The following is a 23,644-nucleotide window of genomic DNA, read 5'->3' as shown; positions in this document are numbered from 1 at the left end:
AGTCCACCTTGACGGACTCTAGATATCCCTGGATATCAGGTAGTTTAAAACTCAGATTTTATGGGAATCTAAAGGGAAAACAAGTTTTAGCTAAAAGAAGGGTGTCAGTTAATCAGGCTCTCTGGGAACCTAGCAGTATTTGTGAAAATGTGGTGACAGGTTCCCTTTAATGAAGATATAACAATTATCATATATTAGAATAAAGAATAGCAGAATAGGGATGTGCTGCTGACAACATTGATACAGTATGTAAAAGGAAAGATCTAAGGTTGTTCTTAGTAAAATCATCAATACTACTAGAAGAAACTGGTCAATTCTGCCGCCACTTATATTGTTTAATGCGTTTGATCACAAAGGAGCATTAAGAACCTTTACAACCAAAATAACCCTTTCTTCTTGCCATTTTTGCGTTACATTCTTTTGTATTCTTTTCTGCAGCTACATCTCCCAGGGCTTCCCCAGACACTAGGCTCTAAAATGCAACTAAATAATTTTTTTCCCAGCCAAGAATTTGAACCCACAACCTTGAAAAAAAAATTTTCACGTACGTACGCCATCCGTTATTTTCACATATGCAAAAAAACTGATGGGTTTCTAATCTTCTTGCCCTGACCAGTTAGTTGCCTAGCAACATTTGAGAACAAAACACTCTGCATATGGTTGTCATGCATGTGCCGTCCATTTTTGCGGATGTATGTGGTCCACATGTGAGACAAAATAACGCATGCTGCAATTTTTTTCTCACAGTCTGGTCATTCATGAAAAAAAAATGGACATGTGAAGAGTCCATAGGAAACAGTGGGTCCGTTTGCCATCCGCTAAAAAAGGATAGCACATGGACATTAAAAGCGCTGTCTAAATGAGCCCTAAATTATACTGTATACAGTATTTTTCGGACTATAAGGCGCACCATCAATAAATGCCTGCTAAAACGTCTAGGTTCATATATAAGGCTCACCGGATTATAAGGCGCACCTGATTATAAGGCTGAACGACTAGCAGGTGGCAGACCTGTGCACAGTTCAAGGCAGCTGTTGTCTGTCTGTTGTCACTTCATATATAAGGCACACTGGACTAGTCCGAAAAATACGGTTGTCTACTATTTTATATTAACATTACTAGGTTAACCTTTACAAACACATATACTAAACTGCCATAAAACACTAAAGCTATCCTCACAAATCATTGGCTGACCGTTACTGATCGCATGTACTTCAAAGGAAATGTGTATGCGATCAGACTGAGCCCCGCCCCCAGATGTTTGTACTGCATTTCTAATCGCAATGTAAACGCCCCATGTGACCGCACCCTAAACATTCAGATAATACTTTTTTTCTTTTCGTAAAATATCTTATCGGTATCGAGTATCATGATACTTTTCCAGGCATTGTAGTGCACTCAAAATTCTAGTATAGGTTCAACCCTATAGGAAATACTCACAGGCTCCCAGTTATTGTTTATTAAGCTTCTTACAAAAAAGACCATCTAGTGCAGTGGTTCTCAACCTTTCTAATGCTTGACCCCGCAATACAGTTCATCATGCTGTGGTGACCCCAAACCATGCAACTCGCAGTAAAAACACAGTAAAATTGTGGCTCCGATGGCTTTAGGCGACCCCCGGTTTTGGTTGTTCGACCCCCGCTGGGGTCCCGACCCACAGGTTGAGAACCACTGATCTAGTGTAAAACAGTAAATTGAAGGCAAGAAGGAGGGAGATGCAGCTGGAACCCCTCACTTTTTCCATGTGTTTACCATGGAGAACAAGGGACCCTTATTTTTGGGATTGGACATATATTGTCAAACCTGTGGATATCCCTATTCACGGGTTTGAGATATGCCCAAGCCCAAATATCTGCAGTTTTTCACATCCTCACCATATTTAAATTTAGATTGTTGAGGCTGGGAAGAGGCCACTGGTATTGGCTTCTCTACCCTGTGAACAAATGAAAACATGTGCACTGGTTCCCTATCAGCAAATAATTGATATTGTGTTTTGAAAAGTTTTACTATTTTTCAATATACTTTCTGTATCAATTCCTGTTTTCTAGGTCTCTTTTTACAAAATCTTCAGAGTATGGTGAGAGCATAAAGTAGAGAAGCAGAGGAGGATCATTATTATATAATGTAATTAAATAATGTGCAATACTTTATATCACTCCAAATCACTTTATATCACTAATTATAAGAATGTAATTACAAAAGAAAATGTATATGTACAGGTCAAAACAAGCTGAAGCAAAAAGACAGGAGTCAATCACAACACTTTTAGGGAAGCATTATGGACAACATCAGCAGATATTTAAAGGGGTATTCCAGGAATCAGCATAATTCATATGCAAATGGATACTCAAAATATAAGCTACTGTGTAATTAGTTGTTATTTAAAATTTTGCTCCCCTTAGCAGAAAATGCTGATAACATACACTGTAATGAAGAATTAAAATGTTACTGGCCCTTTAATCAGTCAGTTAATTTCCTCCGCGTGGTCCGTTGCAGAGCATACACAGGACAGAAGATGGCCACTGGTCACATGTCCAAATCACATGTCCTGCACCTGCCTGGGCAGGTCATGTGATCACCACTATGTTTGGCTGTTGTCGGTTGGTTGAAGTGCATCCAGTATGGCGTGTGTTTTGCTGATGGCAGTTACACATCATTACTATGGTAACAGCAAGAAAGCCTGCTAGATCATCATTGGGAGCAGAGCATAAGAGGGAGGAGGAGGAGTTACTGAGAACTAAAGGATCATGGAACTTGTATTTTCCAGTGGTGGCCATCTTGGTGATAACTCCACCTACTTTAGAGAGGCCATAAATTTTCTAAATCATAAAATCAAACAATTTAAGCTCCATTTTGTGACTAATGACATTGAGCATTGTTGTATTCATTTATTTTTACCATCATGGGTTTTTGTGTCAGACGTTCATATTCCCGGAATACCCCTTTAAGCATTTGCTATTATGTGTCAGGATCTAGTATTTGAGTCACACAACTGGAAGGAACTAAAGATTTTAAACCTATGGGGATATTTCAAAATGCAAGTCAAGGGTTCAGACTGAGGCATACATATATTAAATTGGAGGCTGGGGTATTTTAACACTTGGCTTATATTTGGAGTTGATTGGGTAAAAGGCCATTTTAATACATGGTCATTCATGACCTGTAAACGTGCGGCGGTCCGATGACAAATTGCTTGTAATTGCTTGTTTTTTTATATGTTGTGGAAAATTATTGTTTTTGTCAGCGCATCCTCTTGTGTAGAAAGGTGATGTACCGCTGACAAAAATGCTAATTGAGGGGAACTAAAATTACATGAATGCCTATTAACCCTTTAAAACATTTGACTGTGTGTCTTGCTAAATTGCCAATTAATCTGTAAGTATAAATGGGATTCAGAGCCAACGCAATGTACGGCACTATATTCACAGAAAACACTTTACATAAAAGGTTTGATAGGTTTGTTGTTAAGTTGAAAAATTTTATACTGTCATATCTATAGCAAATCAAGTATTATTAACCCCTTAACGCTCTGCGCCATAGCTCTACGGCGCAGAGGTATAAGCGATGTATGAAGAGGGCTCACGGGCTAAGTCCTCTTCATACAAAGGTGGGTTTTTTTGCATATTGCAGAAAATCCCCACCGCTAATAACCGCGGTCGGTGCTTGCACCGATCGCGGCTATTAACCCCTCCGTTGCCGCCAGCAAAGTCGTCGGCATTTAAAAGACGGCGCCGCCATCTTTGTTACGATTGCCGCGCCCCGAACGTCATCACTTTACTCACTGGGACTGTAGTAATCTTCTTATTTTTGTGATCTTCTAAAATAAACTTCTAAAATAAACCTTCTACAATAAACTTTTTAATCATGCAACTGTTGTGTCAACAAATCCCTTCCATGCTGTAACTTCACAGGAAGTTTCAGTGTTTCACCTGCCCTCTCTACTCCCTCAGCACTTCCTGATGACATATCACTACAGCAGAGGAAGCATCAGCACACAGTGGGAGGGGCATTTCCTCTCAAACACTGCATCAGCCTGTGAATGTAACCCCTTAAGGACGCAGGGTATTTTCGCTTATTTCTCGCTCTCCATCTTCAAAAATCCATAACTTTTTCATTTTTCCGCGTACAGAGCTGTGTGACGGCTTATTTATTCCATGCCATGTAGTGTGAAGCCGTAAAAAAATTCCAAATGTGGAAAAATTGGGAAAAAAACGCGTGTGCGTCACATTCTTGTGGGCTCAGGTTTTACAACTTTGACTCTGCGCTCCAAATAACACCTCTACTTTATTCTTTGGTTCGGTACGATCGCGATGATCCCAAATTTATACAGGTTTTATTGCGTTTTAATACATTTTCAAATCACAAAGGGAGCCCTTTTAGGACTGCCAAGGCAAAGTACTAATTTATTTATAAAGCTGTCCTAAGACAGGATAGAGCCTTAACGGTCAGGCCTAAAACATAACTTTTATTATGTCTATAAAAATTATAGTAGATTATTTATCACACTTGTGAATTTAAAATACGCAAGTCTGAGGCTGCTGATTAACCTAATATCATTTGTAATGCTGGGTATTCACTCAGCCTATAGGTACATCGACGGGTCTCTGCAGTGACCCGTTACAGAAGCAGCCTCAAACAAGTCAAATTAAAAGATAGACAGTAGCCCCCCCGACATGTTTCGCCGGATAACCAGCGTCATCAGGGGATCGGGGCTAATGGTTTGTGGGAGGAGCCAGGGTAGGTATATATCACTTCAGGGTGGGACTACTTGTTAATTAGCACCAATAGTTCAAAGTCAACAATGGGGTTGCCTAGCATTGTGATATTGACCACTATGCCGACCAATAGCCGCTCGAAAGGTCAACAAAGATGGTGCACAATATCCAGGAAGTGACTCACATGCCCTGTGACTATGAACTCATTGGTTCAGTGATATTTGGGCACGCCCAATGATACTTATGGTACCTCTTACCTTATTCGTTACCAAGATGGCATATTCCGATTGGATTGAAGAATATCAACACAGAGTACTTGCTCAACAATTGGCACTGACCTGTGACACGGTACTACTGTCATATCTCATTGGATGACGCCAACCGCTGAGGGCATCTCTACTTTATTCTTTGGTTTGGTACGATCGCGATGATCCCAAATTTATACAGGTTTTATTGCGTTTTAATACATTTTCAAAAATTAAACAAAAGTGTACAAAAAAGAAATAAAATTTTTGCCATCTTCTGACGCTAATAACTTTTTCATACTTTGGCGCACAGAGCTGTGCGATATGTCATTTTTTTTGCGAAATGAGCCAACGTTTTCATTGCTATCATTTTGAGGACTGTGCACCATTTTGATAATTTTTTTATTACATTTTTTATGCCATGTAAAAAAGGTGTAAAAGTCGCGTTTCGGACATTTGGGCGCCATTTCCCGTCTCGGAAGTCACCGCCGGCTGTAACCGTTTTTAAATTTTTATAGATCAGGCATTTTGGGACGCGGCAATACCTAATGTGTCTGTGATTTTTACTATTTATTATATTTTATATCAGTTCTAGGGAAAGGGGGGCGATTTGAACTTTTAATATTTTATTATTTTTTTACATTTTTCAACTTTTTTTTTCTTTTTTTTTTCACTATTTCTTAGACCATCTAGGGTACATTAACCCTTGGTCTGATCGTTTCTACCATATACTGCAATACAACTGTATCACAATATATGGCATTTCTGCAGAAGCCATGTAGCCTCGGGTCAAACGAAGACCCGAGGCTACCATGGCAACCGATTACATGACGTTCGGGGGAGCGACGATCGAAGGTAAGATGGCGGCGCCCATCTTTGCCGGCTGCAAATAAAAGGTTAACACCCGCGACCGCGGGTGTTAGCGATGAGTCTTTGAGTCTCTGTAGTCGATGAGTCTCTGTACGAAGAGGGCTCAGCCCATGAGCCCTCTTCATACACCCTTCACAGCTCTGTGGCGGATATATCCACCACGGAGCGTGAAGGGGTTAAAGCACAGAGGGGCTCTGGTAATGCCCCACAATGCCCTTCAGGCTCATTAGCATTTAGCTAATGGTTTCAAAAGATGATTTTAGAAGAAAGGAGGACATGGATAACGAATATAAGAAGATTAACACAGTCACAGTGTCTGGATCTAAGTGAGTAGCCCTGGTTTTTCATGCTCGAGTTTGATTTTTCACAATGAATTTGTCTTGGTGGCATTAGTCATGGATACATATACACTACATTCTGTAAGTGAACTGTTAAAAAGTAGAACGTGTCCTAGTAGTGCCCATTCTTACTCATAAATTCTTCATTTAGACAGCAAAAAGAAATGGCTCCGTGAAAGATCCATAGCCATATATCCATTTTAATGTAGCTATTAGTTATTAAAAATAAATAACTTTGAACATTGTACTGTACTCATTTCCCTGGTAGAAATCCAGAAAGCTGTGCACATGTTGGTGCTTTTAATTGTTTTTAAATGTCTTGGCTTAGATTATTTCATGTATATATTTTTGCTATAATAAAAATTGTAACTGCATTGTCTACCGACTCACTGAGCATATCATTCTGTTTTGACGTGTAGTACTATCTTTGTGGTCCATCGCACTTTTTGTCCAATAACCCAACATTTTTAAAAATCCAATGGCCACAGTGACCAAAAAAGTTCCGGCTGGGATTACAATGATAAAATATACAGTTCCGACTTACATACAAATTCAACTTAAGAACAAGCCTACAGACCCTATCTTGTATGTAACCTGGGGAATGCCTGTATTCAAATGACAAGTCATGGGGAGGAGAAGACTCACAGTGGGCTGTACAAGACTGCTCGACTACTAAAAAAGTTAGTTTGTGATGATTTACTACTCGTGTGGAACATTATTTAAACCCACTGTGACTGTTCTCTAATCTCATGACCCTTTGCAGGACATTTACATTCAAAGATATACTTTAAGCTTGATACTAAATCTCTGAGAATATAGAAGGACATCATTGTGATCCAGTCATTGACCTTTTTTGACAGCCTGTGGGCCTCAATTCAGATGACAGGTTCCCTTAAAGTAAGCGTCCAGAAATAAATGTGTGCATCAATAATGGAGAAGCTTAAGATCAATAACAAGTCCTACAGAAACCCATATATAATATATGTACATTTCAGCAGTCTACTGGCTCAAATATCTATCAGTTTTCTAAATCTAAAAATAATATTCTGTTTATGATACATTATTATACATTGTACATTATTATTATATGCCAATCTTATACAATTGTGTACAAGGCAAATGATATATGTCTAACTAAAATGCAAATGAATACTTTTATAATAACATTTCCTAACATCTCATGGAGAGGGGTGTAGTGCTTGTTCTTGAGGACATTGTTGTGGTTGATGGCTTCAGATACCCTGACTCAAAGGTGTATATTATTTGACATCTCCTATAAAATTTCTATTTAACCATGTTATATAGCATGTAACATAAATACAATGGGGCATATTTATCAGGACCTCTGTGTCCCTTCAGTGGAGTGTGAAGGGGCGTGAGGGGCGGGGCAGCCGGCCAGGAGTGGGCTGGCACAGGGTGTCAATCCCTGCCGTCAGCGACTTTTAGGTGTAGAGTAAACGCGGCGCAGCATCCTGCCCCGATATGTCAAGAGGCTTTCGCCTCTTGATGTATCCCGCTACGACTAAAAGCGCCAGCGTATGATAAATGTCTCCCAATATCACAGTCTTCTCCGGCCTTCTTCACATGATGTATAACTCTGCAGTCACATATAGACTAAGGCTCTATTCACACTGACGTCTCTCTGTGCAGCCATTGCCGTCTATGGGGGATGTAGTCTGAATGTACGCTAGCCCAGTTACCAAATGCATATCAGTTTCCATATTCATATCATATTACTCCAGTAGTACACAATAAAACTTCTTTTGCTGTATCCTGCTGGTCATCCCCATAGACAGCTTTCATTAAGTATCCACAAATAATTTTTAGGTGGAAATTAGAATATGACATGCTGTATTTCGAAAACATTGGATCTTCATGCAATGCAAAGATGTCAATGCAACTCTATAGGTATTTTACTAATTCTGATCGGTGGGGAAATCTTTAAGACTCCAGTGATCACATGAGGTCCTTAGTTACCTTTGAGAATGTATGAAGAGTCATATAATTAAAGGAAATTTACCATTTGATTTATTGCACAATGAACAAAACTGCAGCTACACGGATGCAGACGCATATTTTGTTTAATCCATGAGCTGAGTGGTTTTGCTGAAAAAACAATTATAACATTCAGGACCTTGATGGGTGCTGCCATACATAAACACATTACACGTGGAGCTTCCTGAACTGTCCAGACAGGACTAATCAACCTGAGCTGGATCACTCATAGACAGCAGCTAGGGGATGGTGCAGCGATTGATTACTTCTGCCTGTCAGGCACAACAGTGCATACTTAATGTGAGACAAAAAGCGCCAGAACCAGGCACAGAAGCAACAGAACTTCATTATCATAATTTTATAATAGTGTTTTCGGCAAAACCACTCACATTAGGGATTAACCAAGATATGCTTCTGCATCAGTGTAGCTACAGCATTCTCGAGATATGTTTGGTTTGTAATGCATAAAAATAAAAAATGGTGGATTTTCTTTAAATCAAGGACAAGTCCATTTGTAATCCCCAGACCAGTAGTGGCTTCTCTAGCCTATGAAATATGTAATTTAACATGCTTAGTATTTATTCCCCCATACATGATAATTGTACCATTGAAAAGGACCTATCGCCAACTTCACAAACTCTGAACATTAGCATCCTATTATGCGACACTCCACTGCACAGTTGGAACTTTTTCTCTAGCTTAACCACTGCCAAGCAATTAGTTATTTTACTTTCAGAACACACTATGTTAATTAGATAGCCAAGGGCCGCCCCCGACAGTTTTAGCATACAATATGCATATTAGCTGGTAAAAGGTGACAGCGCTGTGGAACCCATTAAAGAATGCAAAGCGTGGGAATTGGTGCATGTATGAAAGGTCCTCTTAAAGAGAATCAGCAACAGAAACTCTGTTTTCCCCTGTTTCCCCCAAGAATAAAATATTATTATTATTCAAGCTTTAAAACATCAGGCCTCACCTAAAAATAAGACCTAGTGGCAGTCATTGCTCCCCCACATTATACATTAGGATTAGTAGATCATTTAGATACTGCAAGAGGTTGTGACATGGGTGAAGAATTAACAGGATAAAATTTTGTCCAAGTTCTCCTAATTTTTCCCCCCTTTCCCATCCCCTCCCTTTCCTGACCACTATGGCACTAATCTAGCGTGCCTTGGTGACGGATATATGTTTTCAATTTGTTTAGATTCAATCTCTTCCAGTTGTTTATATAGTTTATCAGCCTGTTCTATCTTAGGGGCCTCTTTTTCTATCCACTGTATTAAAATAGCTTTTTTGGCGGCTAATAATTTCATATGAGTCTTTTTCAGTCCAGTAACTGCTTATGGAAGGACAGGTCCATAAACAGTGGGTAATATTTGCTTTATTTTGCTTACATTTTGGACATGCTTTCTAGTCGTTAAGATGCATATCTACGTTAAAGGCTCTATATGCTCTGTGTATTACGGTATTTAAAATTGAATTTCCCTCCAAATTTATGGCTGTTCTTATCATATACATGCCTTTTACCATCCTACACCATATTTCTTGCATTTCCATATTATGAAAATTGTCATCCTTCCACTTAATACTGACATTTGTATACCTGTCTTTTATTATTTATTTACATTCAAATGTATTAATTCACTATATAATCTTGATAGGATCTTATGGCCTGGTGTACGTATTCATTTTTCTAATTTATCATTATTATTTTTCATTTCATTGATATCTTTTCTTGAAAAGAGATGTTTAATAATGTTAACCAGATGTATATAAAATGGCAAATTGTGAATTCTTGTTCATGGAAAAATAAGACATCCCCTGAAAATAAGACCTAGCGCCTCTATAAAGGACATTTACCAGCACATTTAGGGCTGGTAGACCGTCACCAAATGCATGCTCATTACCTCAGGAGTTAATTGGGAGTCCTTCTGGCACTACTGCTACCCCAGAATATCCACTTTATAACGTTATCGATATGAGCCGGAGGCGCTCACAGCTCCATTAGCCGAGCGCCTCCTGGCTCTGTCGGTAGATTATTTATTCACACACCCTCATTGATATTCCCCTCAGGAAGGCCAGCTGTAAGCTTATAAAGTGGACATTGGTGGTGGTGGATGTCCTTTAATCGCAAAAATTCATATACTCTCTTATATTTTTGGGTTATAAATTACACTAATAAATCACAAAGATAGACCAAAAAATCAGTACTGCACCTACGGGTATCTGCACCCATCCCCTGCACATGAACATGCAGTACAATGGATGGTAGTCATTAAATCATAATGAAATATGTTGCGAGGAGTACTGGAACACTGATTCATACAGCCTTGTCATGCAAGGACTCCCGTGCACTGCACTGTACTGGGACTAAGGAGGTTTGTGTGATGGGGGCCTGGATCCGCAGTGTAATTCAGTAGCAGTATAGTGTATGGGATTTGACAATCATTTGACACACATTGCAGGAAAAAAATCTGCAGCTGAAAAGGTATATTTTTGATCTGCAGCAAGTAAGTGACATGTTAGTTATTTCTGCGGGTCATGGTGTGGACTGCCCCCTGGCTGCCCCAAAATGGCAGAATTATATACCGTATTTTTCGGACTATAAGGCGCACCATCAATAAATGCCTGCTAAAATGTCTAGGTTTATATATAAGGCGCACCGGATTATAAGGCGCACCCGATTATAAGGATGAATGACCAGCAGGTTGCAGACCTGTGCACAGTTCAAGGCAGATGTTGTCTATAAGTATGGTTCATATATAAGACGCACCTTTGATTTCTGAGAAAATAAAAGGATTATTGTGCGCCTTATAGTTCGAAAAATACGGTACATCTGAAACCAGATGAATAAGGGTGGTTTCTGATGCATGCGGAAGGGCTGTGGCATTATCACTGATGTAAATCCTGCAGCCATTCTGCAATCTAAACTAGTTGACTCCTCTATTAAAACACATGTAACACATGTAAATTTAAACTGCTGCCCCAGTTTATTTTACATTTGTAAGAAAGTAAATGTCTATTTTAATAGGGAAAGTGAGAATTTAGTTTGTGTTATAAAGTAAACAGAAGTGAATGTAGCCTGCTAGGCAATACATAGGTATGACAACAGTAGTGGATGTATTTTGCCAGTTCAGCAGCAGCTATTGTGGCTTCCTATAATTTAGGCATACATTATCCCTCTATGACAATGCCCTACAATGTATTTACAGACTGTATTCAACAAGAGCCATTCAGCCACTCCACACATTCATTGTGAATGGTCATCATTTATCATTTTGTTTGCAGGAATTAGGAGAACTAATTGCATGTTTTGCCACAAAAGATTGATAGATGGCTTCTTCACAATACTCAGCTATACAAATGTTTCAATTGTTGGCGTTTGCCTAATAGCAGCCCTGAGCGAGGTCTACACAAGTGTTTTCTTTCAGCATGTCTTTTTCCTCTTTTCTAAACACTGATCCAAACTAATTGGACAAATGTGCATACATTTGCATTGGATTTTCCATTAACTACTGTTGTAGGCAGCCTGCATTTGCAGACTTTGCAGAATCTTGCAGATTCAAGAAAAACAGGAATAAACATGCAGAAATATGGACACCAGTTCGAAATATGATCCAAAAATATACACATATTTATGGGGCCATCCAGAGTCTACAATATGATATATGGCACCTAATAATTATTGTTTTTCTTACAGTGTGCAGACCAGTTTACCCTTGTGTTGAGGTTTTCCATTACACTCTCTAGTTTTGGAGGACAACAGAAACTTAAAATGGAATGCAATGGCCCAGAAGAGCAGGTTGCGGCACTGGCGCACCCTGGTCTCTAATATTCTGGTGCACCCTGTACTGCACTGGAAAGGAGCACCATATTGCACCATGTTGAGTTGCTGATTTAAATTTGTAGTACACTCCGACCAAGCAGTAATAATTAATTTGACATGCTTTGTGCAATGCTGCGTAATCTGTAGGTGCTATATAAATAAAGAATTATTATTATATTATTATTAATATGCCTCTTGTCGGACACAGTGCAGCCACGACACAAAACTGGCGCAGACACGTTATAAATACATGTGCAAGCTCAAAAGACTTTATTTTCAAAACAGAAAATGTAATAGAACCGGCCTAAAGTCTTTTGTTCACCTTCCAATTTATAGAAGATTACCTTCCGCTATGCTTCCATTATTAATAGATTAAAAAAACACCCTATTGATATTTTCCACTATTTAATAATTTAAAGGGGAAGTTAATCCACCAAATGCAGGTGTGAAGCCACACAAGGTGCTTGCATTGCATTTAGAAATGCAATGCAAGCACACAGGGGGTGGGCCTCAGCCCAATTGCATATGTGTTTCCATGCAATTGTTAACCAGCACCTGGTGTCTTTCATTGTTTTGCATTCACCGCACCCTTAGCTTTAACCCTTTCTTGCATCAGGATGTACTGTTAAGTCCTGTAACTGCCATGATTGGTACTGGCAGTTGGATGGCCAATCGGTGCAAAAAAGTTATTGGCATCAGAATCTGGAAAATGGCAAATAATTTTTGTACTAAAGATCTTATTTTTTTTTTTTTTTAAATCTACTAAAACCTAATAAAATCTATAAAAATTTTGTATTTCTGTGATCCTACCAACCCAAATAATAAAGGGGAAGCGTCATTTGGAGCACAGAATGAAAGCCATAAGAACAGAGCCCACAAGAAAACTTTCCAGTAGATTGCACAGATTAAATGGTGCTGAGTCCAGTATGGGTTATGACTTGCCTATTAATAAAAGTAACTAGCAGACTTTTTAAAAATTTAGAACATGGCAAGGGGCACTCATAACAGAATTGTTGTGGGTTAGGGCTAAAATACACGTGTCATGACTACACTGCCAGGATGGAACTCATCATATTGATATATAATCATTACAGTTTTGGCTCTGTTACATATCAGGGAAGCTGGAATTTTCTAACTATGTTATATGTCGATATCATGGACTGATCATGGCAATTGATTTTTAGCCCCTAACTGCAGAAGAATCAGAGAACCTGCAGTCATATACATTAAGTTAGTGGATGAGATTTATACAAATGACAAGAATGCAATAAAAACGTATTCAAAATGATCTAAAAACACATCCAAACATAGCATGTGAACGCAGCCTTAGTTCTCCATATTTTGACAGAAACAATACTATAAAAACTTCAACCAGAAAATATTGCATTGGTACGAATTCCGCAGCTGTATGTCTCATAAGGGATGTTAACAGGACCTAAATATAAGTTACAAAATAAAGTAGTCTTGACTGAATGAACTCCCCTTTTCATTTTCATAAGCTTTTTTATACATGAAGTCCAATATGTTATTTCATTTGAAGTTCTGGGCATTTTCATTTTGGCATAACCTGCTTGATATCTCACTTTCCAGCACGTTGGCAGAGCAGCGCCAGCTGGGTGTAATTGACTGAAATTCGACAATCCTTTTCCTAGTTGTATAAAAGCTAAACCATGGAAGTGCAGGTTGTTAATGCTAACATTTAAATATTTAAAGCACATAAATAATGTGAAATAATGCAGAAAATCTACGGCCAGTCAGGCATGGCTAGAGATATGCACATCCTTTTGTATCCTTTACAATCTTTCCCTTTGCATGCAGTTTAGAGGTCTATTGTACACAACACTGGACTTTTGTTAAAATGACAGCGTTGACAGCTCAATTTTAAATGGATGAAAAAAGCAAAAGATAACTCATGACGATATGGATGCGAGACTGAAAAAGATTAAGGATCACACAAACACATCGGGCACAGCTATGTCAGCAGAAAACTAGGCCTCTGGAGCAGTAAGAGACCTCCCATATATGCATGTACAAGTAGAGAAAATCCATGTCATTATGTGGAGAGAAATAAAAATAATATGTGTCCATAAAAGAGTGTGAATAAAAATGCAATTCACCTGTCAGTTTATTTTTTGTGTATATGTCCTGCTTTCGCTGGTTTGTCGTCATGTTTGTGCCAAAATATGCCATTTTAGTCTATGAAGGAGTTAAAAACGAGAAGATATCAGGATTTAATCAGTATTTACATTTAGTAGAATTTTTTCTATTAGGAAAAAAGGATTCATTTTTGAAAAGGATAAACAAAACACATTGGGGTGATTTATTTAGCACTTACTCGTAGATCCATGCATGGTGACTGTGGCAATCTTCTAATATTTGTTATCTAAGTCCTCCTTCCTTCTAAAACCAACTTTTATAATTATGCTAATGAGTCTGAGGGCTATGTTGGGTGTTACCTTAACACCTCCATTGTCCTCCCTCTCCCTCTGTCTTATGTAATCTTAGCAGAGGAAGTTATAGCACACAGTAGGAGGGGGAAGTGCTCCTGCAGAATGTATCAACCTGTGAAGCTGCAACACAGAGGGGCTTTGGTAATGCCCCACAAAGCCCTTCTGGCATAATTTTAAAAGTTGATTTTAGAAGGTAGGAGGTCATGGATAACAAATATAACAAGATTACCACAGTCACAGTTCATGGATCTATGAGTAAGTGTCTCTGGTTTACCATGCTTGATTTTGAAAAAGTTTTAAAAAGGCCTGCAATTTCTCCAACCCTGCAGTAGACAAATGAAAGGACAGGTATGTAACACATTGATGTTGCGATTTGATAAATGGCTGAGCACATTAAGAATTCACAATACTGTAATTCCATATTTATATGGTATGGATGTAATATTGGCAAGGCATATAGCTGAACTCATGAAAACTGAAAGGAGGTGTCAACTTTGAATTATCTGCTTCAGGACTCTTATGAAAAACTTTCAGCCCAGTGCTGTCTGTGAAAAGACAGATAGCAGACAGACAACGCGTCACTTTTTAATTTTGAGATACAGCAGCCTGTGAAAAAAATAGTTCCAAGCTCTGTTTTTCTCTCATCTCAGACTCTCCAATGCAATTATATAGAGATGTCCGTATGCAGTCCGTAATAGCTGGAGAATAAGAGGACAGCATCCATATTTTGTGGATGCAAAGTATGACACATGAAGGGCACATAGATCAGATGTAGGTTGGACACTAAACAAAACATGGATGTACAAAGGTCCATTTTTTATGGTCCACAAAACAGACCAGTCCTGTTAAAAAGTTTTTACGGACACGTGTTAGCTGTATTTTTATATTTCTGCTGATAACATACAGGACAAAAACAACAGACCCTGGGGCTGTTGTTTGCATCCCGTTTAAAACTTTGTGCAGTGTGCATATAGCCTTAAAGGAAACCTACCACTTGTAGTGGCAGGTTTCTGCTGGAAATACCGGGCACCAGCTCAGGGTGAGCTGGTGCCGGAGCTTATTTTTGTTAGTGTTTTAAACCGCGGTATCGCGGTTTAAAACACTTTTTAAACTTTATAGCCGGCGCAGGGAGGTACGCGCTCGGCGCTTACCATGCACGCGGCTCTCATTCACTTCCTATGTAGCCGCACGCATGGTAAGCGCCGAGCGCGTACCTCCCTGCGCCGGCTATAAAGTTTAAAAAGTGTTTTAAACCGCGATACCGCGGTTTAAAACACTAACAAAAATAAGCTCCGCCACCAGCTCACCCTGAGCTGGTGCCTGGTATTTCCAGCAGAAACCTGCCACTTCAAGTGGTAGGTTTTCTTTAACTGTAGTCAGAAGTACATATGATGGAAGCCCTTTCCCTCTGGCGCTGCCAGATACATCAAGAGGCTAGATGTGTAGAGCAGGTGGCAAAAACTGCACAAAAACCTGGGTAGCATGAGTCAGGAACACCCCAAGCCGGCCCCATTCCACCATCTGATAAAAACGGATGTCAGACTGATGTAAATTGGCCGTAAGACACAACGTCAGTTTTTCATTAAAAAAAAAAAAGGAAACAAAGAGGTACCACAAAAGGAAGAGCAGCTAATCACTGAGAGTCTGGACTTGACTACTTATAACTGTGGGGCAGATTCTTCTCTAGATCTCCTATTACATATTCCTACTAGCCTTGAAGACAGCCCTGGGGACCCAAGCTTCTGTGTCAAGAAGGGCTCAAAGATTATGTGATAAAAACAATAATATATGCATTTTTTTCACTATACAGTAACAGAGCATGATATAGACATACTGTATCTTGTCCATGGATTTCTCTATGCACTATTCAGATGATTGGGACAAAAATGTGCGAACATACCCTTAGTGTGCAAACGTAGAGCCTTCCAGAGAGTTTTGGTTATCTTTCACACTCCCACATGAATGTTTGCCAAACAGAAGTCACAATTTGCACTTAAGATTTCACATTTATATCAGTAATTGGAGTGGAGCTTTTTGCCCTCCTCAAGTGAGGCGATTTAAGGTTTAAAAGGAAGCCACATAACAACATGGTAAACTAGTACATCTGTGAGAGTCAGCAGAAAAAAGGTGCCTTGAGATGGGGCACAGCAGGAGTCCTGACGCTAAATCTAGGGAACCAAAATTTATAAACGTTGAATGATTTGATGCTACTTGGTGTTGACAAAAAAAAAAAAATGAACGCAGGGCCGCTGTTTAAGCTCCAGCACAATGAAGCACCATCTGCCATTAACTGCTGGTTATTATAAGATGTGTCAAAAACAAGAATATCAGAAAAACAAGCAATTGATAGGGTAGAAGCATGATAGTGAGTGTACACAGCAAGTCGGGGTTCGGTTTGTTTGCCTATGCGTAGGCACAATACAAGTGGCAATATCCAATTTCCAGTTCCTGAATAACCGGCCAAGGTATAGGTCACAAGTGTGAACATAAATTACCAGATCTAAAGAAGAACTGAAACCTAACATTTCATAATCTATACAATACAAGTGTGTATCTAAAGAACATAACTACATAGTTTACTGTAAACTAGGTATCAAAAGGTAGTGATTTTTAGCTGCTTCGCCTAAGACATCAGAGATCAACAGTACACCTTAGCATTTGTTTTGTTAGCTGAGCTCTGTTTGTTTTAAGGCTATTGTCACCAATTGTTAACTTTATCTTTGAATTTCAGTAACATTAAAAAGTTACCAGTGTTAGGAGTTCAGGGTCTCCTTCACAGACACATATTTAATACATTGTACTATTAAAGAATAAAAAAGAAAATGAATGGAGCCAAGTTGATACCACACATTTTTTGGAAGATAGCAGCCATGTTTTTCAAGCCCTTCACAGCCACTTAACCACTGTTAGGCACCTGCATTTTGCTCTGTAATATAACACTTCTAGTAGTCACCAGTTTTTTTACTTGCCCTTCCACTTTTTTATTCCCTGCTTCAAGACCTGACTGCCGGAGGCATTGATGTACATGCAGAATGTAAATCCCCCCACCACCGCCCCCCAAGGCCAGTTAGGTACGTGCCATCATGCGAAGGCATGAACAGGATATGATCCACTGCATCGAAGCACAACAAAACAAAAACAAAAACTCAGAACTAAATTGTATGACTGGTTTTTATGAATGCTATATTTTTCCATTTTAAGGCAGCAGCCATTTGGCTTCCTATGGAGAGCCGCTTTTATCTTCTGCATCTATCCGCATGCTCATCTGGGTTATGGCCAGGGTGAGCACACATTCTTCTGCAAGGTGCTTTAGTGTATTGGTTCAATAAAATATCAGCTGAAGCTCACATGGTGTAATAGGGATGATGAGAAAGCTTCAGATCAACAACATACTGTCAACTGTCTCTCCATGTACATGAGGAAAAGGGGCCCCTTTTCTAGATTAGCAGGGTCTCAGTGGTTAGACCTCCACTGATCAACAAAATATTTTCACACGTTCAGTCTGCATTCACACATTGGGCTTCCCCTTTGATCACATGTGGAGGTAACATTGCGTTTGCTAAGTGTTCAGAAGCAGTTTTTAAAGCCAAAATCGGGTGTGGGCCATAATGGGTGAGAACATATAATGGAGAGATGCTATTGCTCCTTTTTCATCATCAAAAACTGCATGTGAAAAACTGAATGGGGAAACACTCCCTGAAGGTGAGGCTGCTTGAATAGGTGGAGTTAGGCAGGAGTTCAGAGAGCTGTGTTTGATCCAAGAAACCTGGTCAGAACCATCCATGGTTGTGTCAACTAAACTAACTATGCCACAGTGTTTAATGATGCAGGGAGCCACATCATGTACACCACTTTACTGATCTCAGAGTTACAGTCTACTGGCTATTCCAAAGTGAATGAGTGCATCCAGCTGAATCATTCATGGTCAGTCTGGGAAAAGCAGCATATGGACCATGTTTCCAATACTGGCCTTAACCTTCCACCCTTCTAATACTGAAGAATAGGTCCTTAATTTTTAAGACCCCTGACAAACCCATTTATACTGCACAATACAAACAGTCCCCAAGAATGCCAATTCTCCACAACATTGAAGTGTTATTGTGATGCTGAATTGCGTTGTGCCAATGATGGTAGAAAACAATCAGGGCGTGCTGGCACTGCTCAGTGCTTGACGCACACATTTCTAATTAGGTTAGATGGCCGCTGCACCATTATTACATTACTGCTGCTAGAACCTAGGACCATCAGTGATGTACATCTTTATTCACATCACACTCCAGAATTCCTCTCCTCTCACCTGCTGTTCATGTTTGTTTTACAGTATTTGTCATTTCGTATGTTTACGGCACCTTGTTTAGAAAGCGCTGCAGAATATGACAACACAATCTAAATAAAGGTTATTATTAGCTGCCAATAGGAAAGGCTTGGCACAGAAATCCATACATGGGGAGATTGTACCCATAGACTATCATTTAAAAAAATGTGCCAGGATATGTTGGTATATATTTCTATGCTTTTAAGGGAAAACACATACTATGTAGCGCACATATGAGCTCCGATAAATGTATAGGCGTCTATACAGTCTTAATGTAAACAGAACATTGGAGCATTATGGGAGCATTGCAGAACTTGACTGCACTGTATATATAACATCCACACAATGAATGTCAGGTAAGGACAGGGGTAACCTTGTTAAATTAAAACTACTTCAGTTCTGCTGAGTTTATCTTCTCTATCTCATATTCATATCTCTCCTATCCATCAATCCCATCTCTATGTATCAATGTATGTGAAGGACACCTTATGCTAGAGTTCAGTTTTCATGCTGAAGCAGGGAGCAGTGTGAACAGGGTCTAGAAGCACCATGGAGTGAAGCCATGTGTGACTGCTAGTGGTGGCTACAGCCTATCCATGTCACAACAAATGCCTATACATCACAATGAGTGCCAGCCTCCTGCCATGTGCTCATACAGCTCAATTACAGACTGCCCCTCCCCTCCAACCCTAATCACAGCATGATGCCATAAACACACCTCGGTGGCAGGCTGGCACAGGGCACCAGAATTAACCCTTTAGTCCCATGCACCCCTCACTCTGTGAGGCAGGCCTCTGCATCATTCCTTCCCCAGTGTCCACAGCAGATGCTGCAGCCTCCCTCCCTATAGCAGCCTGTGCACATTAGGCCATCTGCTCCTGCAGCGGCCCACACCTCTCCCTGAGAGGTACATCTAGCCCTCAGCTCCATGAGCACTCACCCATAAAGCCCTGGATGGAGGCTGCTCGCCCGGAGTAAATGACAGCGGGTGCGGCGGTGGGCATCACACTGCAGGCAGGAGAGCTGGGTGCTAGCAGGAGAGCCGGTGCCAGCTCAGGGAGTGAGGGCTGAGGGCTGCTCTTCCATCTGATTCCACCATCTTCCACCTCCTCCTCCTTTTCTTCTTCTGCAGCCACCAGCAGCCCCGGCTGAGCGCTCCGCCTCTCTCCCGGTGACATCAGCCTGGCCCGGGCACTCCCAGCTCTACCTATAGGGTGCCATTGTCTCCGCTATACAGGACGCCCAGGCTGGCACCTGACAGGGAAAAGACTGGAAACCTGTCACACAGCCGCTCAATTCTATAGACATATAACTATACAATGCTATATAGTGTTACAGTATAAAAGCGCTATCACACATAACTGCCTCATAACCCATAACCCAGAACATCAGACAATGACAGGGGAGGGGGCATTTATCATAAGGGACATTTACTAGAGTCTGTGGGGCCATTTATGAAGCGAAAATTGGTGCAATAATATTGCAAACCCCGGGTTTGTGTTGTTTGCACTCTATTTGCACTAAAAGTTTTGCGCAAATGGAGTTTTTTGCCACCCTCACCAGTTGGGGGTGCACGGGGAATAATTTGACTCTACTGGGGATAACTGTAGCAAACTGTGCTGAATACATGTGGGGGCCAGCATCTCCTCATATATTCGGCCCATGCTGCATAGGGATTAATGATGGGAAGTCCGGCTCTTATTACTGACCTGGCTCATAAGGCTCAGATCAGGGGCGTAACTTGAGGGGGTGCAGAGGTTGCGGTCGCACCCGGGCCCTAGAGGTTTAGAGGGCCCCTATGGTGTCACTATCCCATATGAGAAGACTTACACTATAAACCATACATTAAATTCGGGGTCCTGGCACAGACTTTGCACTGGGGCCCATCAGCTTCTAGTTATGCCACTGGCTCAGATCACTAAGAAGAGACCCCTTTTTTGACTCCCGATTAAATGTATAATAGGGAGCCTCAGACCAGTCAATCACCCCTCTCCACATCACTTTTAATACGATTTTTATAGGGTTAAAGGGGGTGTGGTTACCCGATTAGGGGCAGGGTTAAGTGAGCCATTGGCACACTGCAGGGAACCGACTCCCATCGTTCACGCAAAAGAGGCAGCTCTTAGTGCCGGCTTGTTCGTGAATGACCCATCACTAACAGGGATAAGGGGATATCAAGAAAATTACAGTCTTAATAAAAGCAAAAATCTTTTTACATTCAGTTGCACCATATTTATTACATTTTTGGTAGGTTATATAAAACATAATGACACTCTCAGCACTGATATATCTCAGGTATAACAAACGCAGGGTCAGCTCTGCTATATGTCAACTATAACACACACAGTCAGCTTGGTTATACCTCCTTCCCCTTCTATAAAAATCTTATCTGTAGTTTGTAGAGATGCTTGTCGGCAGGTAGTGAGTTAGAGTTCCTCTTGTAATGCGGGGGTAGGGGGCAGAGAGCACTGCATTGTGCAGACAAGAGAAGCTATTCATGAGAAGAATCTGCCCTGCCCCACTGAAGTCAGAAGATTTACGGTTGGATACCGGGACATCCAAAATTGCATACACCAGGACTGATAGAGGCAGGTTGGAATTATATCTGTAAAATTAGAACTTGTTTATAACAGTGAATCAGAGAATGTGTTATTTTGTTATTCTTAGTATATTTAAAAATATCACCAGGAATGTCATATTTAGCTTGTGACAGGTTCCAATAACATATTCTGATTTTAAAAATATCTGAATGTATTCTGAAAACTGCCACTTGGCCACTAGGGTGGAGGGAGCTGGATTAGTGTGGAGGAGAAGAAGAATGCAAGAGGACACTGAGACACGGACTCACAGGCCAACAAAGGCATTTTTTAAATCATCATAGCAAAGGCTATTGAACTATTGGAACCTATCACCAGCTAAAAATTACATTCCTGGTGACAGGTTCACTTTAAGATCGCGGTACTTGGTTTGTATAACCTTGAGTTAAATACAATAGTGCTCCTCAGGGTTGACACCATTTGTGGATAGGTGGATCACTTGTAAGTATTCTTCAGATAAAATTTAACACCTAAGTGAATAAATGTATATATGGAAGATGGACTAAATGTCCCGATGATATACCCTTTTAAGAAGGATTTCAACTTAAGGATAAACTTAATTTAATGGCTGCGGTATATATCTTTATTTTATGGGTTCTATATAATTCTTTCAGAGCGGAAATATATATTATATATATTATATTATAATATATATTATAATATATAACAGAGTGGTCAGTTGTGTTGTGAGGAGTATATTTTATTTAGTTTTCTAGGTGACAATATACAAAAAGTGACTGTGGTATTTTTAGGGGAGCATTGTGGAGAATTGTTGCAATAAGGCAAATAAATCTGGGGAGAAATTCAACAAAAAGAAGTCATGGCCAGGATAAATTTTGCTAAAATTGCATAGCTATATTACCAGATACAATTGGCTAACTTGGATTGATCTGGAACCTGTCACCAGAGACCCTCTTTTACTCTCCCCAATTTTCACACAGTATATTTACAAACAGTTTTTATGAAAATTCTGCCATTTTTATTTCATCTAATAAATTAGATCAAAGTTTACCTGTGTCCTAGCCAGCTTGTGTCCTGGTTAACCAGGCATGTTCAGCAAGGAGCAGAGTCCGTTCCCCCTCCTCCGGAAAATGCTGTCATCTGGCCCTTTTAAAAAAATCCTCCCTTCTCCCAGTCATTCTTTGCCCCATTTCCTTTCTTCTCTTATCACTGACCACAGCAAGCGAATCTTGCACTTACACTGTCCGCACCTTCTTCTGGACATGCACAGATACAGTGGAGACAGCTGTCCTGTCCTCATCTGCGTATACGCCACATCGCGCACTGGGTTGCTAGACAGCAAGGCACCAACATGTATGCATACAAGCATGTGGTGTGGCGGGTGTGCAGATGTCTCCACTGTATCTGCACATGTCCAGACTCTGCTCCTTGCTGAACATGCCCCAAGGACCCAGGACACAAGGTGGCAGGTAGTACGGTAAACTTTAATCTAATTTATCATTTGAACTAAAAATGGCATAACTTTTATAAAAACTGTTTGGGGGCATGCTGTTTAGTGTCTGTATGGACAACGGGGAGTCTAAACGAGGTCACTTGTGACAGGTTCCCTTTAACAAGAGCATCCCCAGTGTGTGGAAGAAGAATAATTGTTGTTACAGAGAGTAAGAAAAGAAAATGTCCAGTGCAGAGGGAAAAAAAATATATAAATATCAATTATGTGACAGCATTGAGGGTGTCATGGCTGCTCCCGCATCCCATATGGTGGGTCACAGGCTCACCTCTGCCCCTCGCTGCCTGCTCGAAGATTTAAAGGCCAGCACATCGCTGATTGGCGCTGGCCATCCCCAGGAATTTGGAAAAAAGCTGGCCTCTCCCAGCATTCCCCGCTGGATCTTTGTTCCCAGTGCCTCTGAAAAGAGCTCTTTCATGCGATTTGCTGTGTCTCCGAATTCCGGTTGTGACCCTGGTTCCTTTATTGACTCTGATCCTGTGCTGCCTGTCCTGAAATTCCGCTACGTCCCCAATTCCGATCCTGTGTTGCATGTATCCACCTCCTGCCTGTCCCCACCACGGGTTTGCATCACGAATCTGTACTTCGCAATGGCCGCTACTAGTCCAATCTGTTTTGCAGCGGGCTCTGGTGAAAACCAGGTACCACTTAGACTCCGGTCCCAGGTGTCAGCTTACATCATCGTCCGCAGTGGTACAGAGAATCCACTACCTCTGATCCTGAGATGGACTTCTAAAAGCCAATTAAAGAGAAATATAACAAGGCATATTTTAGACAGTTTATAGACTGTCTGGATTTTCTTACATTGCACTGCAAATTGTC

The 23,644-nt window shown here is 40.4% G+C and overlaps 1 protein-coding gene across 2 annotated transcripts in view; it reads right to left on the bottom strand.

Moving 5' to 3' along the window:
- Positions 1 to 20,024, bottom strand: part of APBA1 (amyloid beta precursor protein binding family A member 1) — a 92,285-nt gene extending 72,261 nt beyond the window's left edge. The window contains exon 1 of one of the 2 annotated variants that reach the window (XM_072151156.1): positions 19,695 to 20,024. The gene's annotated coding sequence lies outside the window, so the exon portion shown is untranslated. The remainder of the gene's footprint in view (positions 1 to 19,694) is intronic. The other variant, XM_072151146.1, reaches the window with a different exon arrangement.
- Between the last annotated feature and the right edge of the window lie 3,620 nt (positions 20,025 to 23,644).

The sequence above is a fragment of the Engystomops pustulosus genome, chromosome 1 (genome assembly GCF_040894005.1).
Source record: "Engystomops pustulosus chromosome 1, aEngPut4.maternal, whole genome shotgun sequence".
NCBI lineage: Eukaryota > Metazoa > Chordata > Amphibia > Anura > Leptodactylidae > Engystomops > Engystomops pustulosus.
This window is presented reverse-complemented; position numbering and strand designations above follow the sequence as displayed.